Source organism: Trichogramma pretiosum, unplaced genomic scaffold (genome assembly GCF_000599845.2).
Source record: "Trichogramma pretiosum strain Unisexual culture from Peru unplaced genomic scaffold, Tpre_2.0 scaffold10, whole genome shotgun sequence".
Taxonomy (NCBI): domain Eukaryota; kingdom Metazoa; phylum Arthropoda; class Insecta; order Hymenoptera; family Trichogrammatidae; genus Trichogramma; species Trichogramma pretiosum.
In genome coordinates, this window is record NW_019641652.1 from 469,984 (window position 1) to 473,493 (window position 3,510).

General features: G+C 30.6%; 1 pseudogene; it reads left to right on the plus strand.

The window, feature by feature from the left end:
* Positions 1-349: 349 nt before the first annotated feature.
* LOC106655617 lies at positions 350-2,200 on the plus strand (annotated as a pseudogene).
* The last annotated feature ends 1,310 nt before the right edge of the window (positions 2,201-3,510 follow it).

Here is a 3,510-nt window from a genome sequence, read left to right on the forward strand (position 1 = left end):
CAAACTTAAACTCATGCATCTCGTCGAGACAGTGGCGACCAGTGCAACGGGTTCAGACTCCGCCTCATTAGCCCAGGGAAATTAGATGAAGCTTAGCAAATGAGTCCTACTAATAGCTTGAAAATTCGGGTTTAAAACTTTCAAACAGAAAAATCTCATTTTTTATCTTTACGACAAGAAATTGTACTTTTTGTTGAAAAATCAAACTTTTTGACTCTCGCCACTATTCAACACCAGATGACGTGAACTGTCTACGCTTTCAGTTGTAAAAGATTCGAAAAATGAACGTTAGTCTCACATTGCACGGATCTAGCAATAAAGCATCTTGATCGAATATCTCGTTTACAACATGGCTTCAGAAAATTCTAGCGAGGTAAGTTTTTAATTCAGACGTCGTAGGACAATTAAGCTTTGGCCGATAATTATACGTCCTTCATGACTATTTTGTTTTTCACGGCCTAGGGTAGCAATATTCTATTGCCAAAAACTTTACCGCGGGGTTTCTGTTCCGATTGTTACATTCATTAGTAAGCAAAGAGACTTTTAAGTGAATCATTCAAAAAGAACTTTCATTATTTTTGAAATAGGGTTATCTATTAATTTATCAGAATTTCATATCTAAAAGTAGAAAAAATCACATTTTCAATAGGAAGCTCTTTCCCAAAGTATTGACAGTTTTCTTTCATATTATCCATCTATCTATCCATATATTGATGATACTTACGATGACTATATCTTTTTTAAATGCAGACAAATTCCTGTATCGAAGAAATTCTCTTTTTTTCAAAATGCGGCGAAAAAAATTACTCATTCGATTCGTAATTCAGACTTTTTCATAAACTTGTAATGACTAGATCTAAAAAAGCGGGTTAATTCTTATATTAAAAAACTATCCTGCTGCTGTTTTGAAAAGAGGATTTTCTGTGTAGGCACCATCGATATGACGTATTCCACGCTCAACCAGACAGTGCGCGGGGCATTTTGCTTCCTCATAGAGGAAGCTCTGTGATAGGCTCGAAAACGAGATTTTCAACCAGACCTCGTAGGACAATCTGGTTTACATATTTGTAAACTAGATTAAATTCTGAACAAATGCCCGTATGTATGTATGTGTGTTTGTGTGTTTGTTTTCTCGGCCTTTTGGTAGCAAGGTAATCTTACACGAAATTCTAGAAATCTTTAAGTTTTTTAGGAGTTTCGTATGCATTAAAAAAAACGGAATTTGAAATTCAAAAATGAAATACGAATTTTCCTGTTAACAATCAAACCCTTTCATTAATATAATTTTTTATGAGGAAGCACTTTGCCAATGAATTTTTTTCTCTCTCTATTATTACTCTATTTCTCTATTTTGACAGCTAATCACGCGATGATTACGTGTTTTTTTTTAAACTATCGAAATCAGAGGACCGACCTCATAGCTCCGTCTTCATCTCACATTATTTTTTCAATCAATGAAAAAAATTTAAAACATTTGACTAATATCTTTTTTAATTTTATTATAGATGCCAATTCTCCATTTGAAAACTTCTGACAATATTATTTTTGACGTGGAGTTAACAATCGCTAAGCGCTTAGGAATGATACAAACAATGATTGAAAGCTTAGGCGAAGATAACTTGGATGAAGTTCTTCCTCTAACAAAAATTAAGTCTGATATTTTAAAAAAGGTTATTAAATTCGTACTCATCATAAAAATGATCCCATGTCAAAAAGGAGACAGCAAGGAAGAAAACACTCGAATGACAGTATGGAATCAAGCATTTCTAAAGGTATTTAAAAAATATTAAGTTTCAATATTCTTTTTGTTGGAATTTAGTTGAACATTTTAACTTAAATTTCGAATTTAAAGTCGAACGAGCCAAAATTATATTATTTTTTGCTTTGCTTAATAATGTCGTCAATACAATATCTACACTTAATTATTCCGTAAAATTAATAGTGCGTACACGTAGATCAAGATTGAATTTAATAACTTGAATTACAGAAATAAGCTTAAAATCTCAATTTTTTACAAAAATTATATTTACTACTTAACATATCAGCAAAATTCTTAAAATATTTTGCAATAATGTTACAGCTTGATTTGGACACTCTTATTGAAATTACCTTAGCAGCCAATTATTTAGATATGAAAGATTTGTTAGATTTGGTAACGCAAGCAATAGCCCAAGGATATTTTAAAGGAAAATGCCCATAGTTGATGTGGAAAACTTCACAATCAATGTTGTCAAACTAGAGAAGCACCCTCTGCTTATGATGATGTCAATGTCTTACAGAAAGCTTTCGTTACATTGTTTTGTAAGGTTCGCATCGATTCTGATTGAGACGGCCCGGCAAGAGTCATAAGTAAAGTTTTTTCATACAAATGATAACTTTACATGATCGAACGAAATTATAATTTCACTTTTTGTACTACATACTGAAATAGTTTCCATAAAAATCACGTAATGAATTATTTTTATGACTTTTAGTATAATTAAAGTTTCAAAAGGAAAATTTCATTTTGCGTATGAATAGTTATCAGAATATGTTTGATTTCATTACTATCATAGCTCATTAAATAATTGTTTAATTGTACTTTGATATTAAATCTTTCCAAAATCAGGAAAATAAAAAATTTTGGAGTTAGTTTTGAATAATAAGGATAGGACTGTCATACTTGCACTCGTGTAATCTTTTGAAAAAAGTATTACCAGGATTTTAAATTATTGTATGGTAAACTATTTGATTTGATATATTATTCGAAAAATAAAAATTTCGGTTATGCTGAATAGTTGTCAGAATATAGTTGATTTCATTCATATCATAGCTATAAATTGAACAATGGTGGATTGAGATTTAATACTAAGCATTTTGTTACTTTGAAAAGTATCCAATTAGATTTAGATCAATGCGATAAACAGTTTTCATTTTTCAACAAAATTTCTTAAAGGTAAAAAATGAGATTTTTCTATTTAAAAGTTTAAAATCAGAATTTTAAGGCTATTATACTGATTATATGAGCTATTTCACAACAGGTGTTGCAGGACAAAAATGAATCTATTCCCTGATATTGTATGCTTATGGAGCACATGACAGAAAGGTGAAATTTCGCCAAACAAGTGACCTCTGAGTTTCTTCGATTGGCCTCCTCGTAGACTCAACAATGAACTTGAAAAATTGATTTATTCCTCCAAAAGCCACTCGTTACTCTAAAAAAATAAGTAAACATAGGTTTTTTTGGTAAAAAACTGTGAGAAATTTGAATTTGTACGTTACAAGTCTACACGTATACTGTTTTCCCATTAAATATGAAAAAAATGAATGAAAGTCCAAAAATAACTATGTTCCTATATCTCAATTTGGATCAGAATAAAGTATATGCTTTCTGATAATAACACACAGCTCTCACACACATTTTATGGCTGAATCTCTATTGTAACACATAGATTTCTACTAAAATGAGAAATAAGATGAATAAAACTTTATTCCTTATACTAATACAGTCAAACTATATCTGTAACTTGA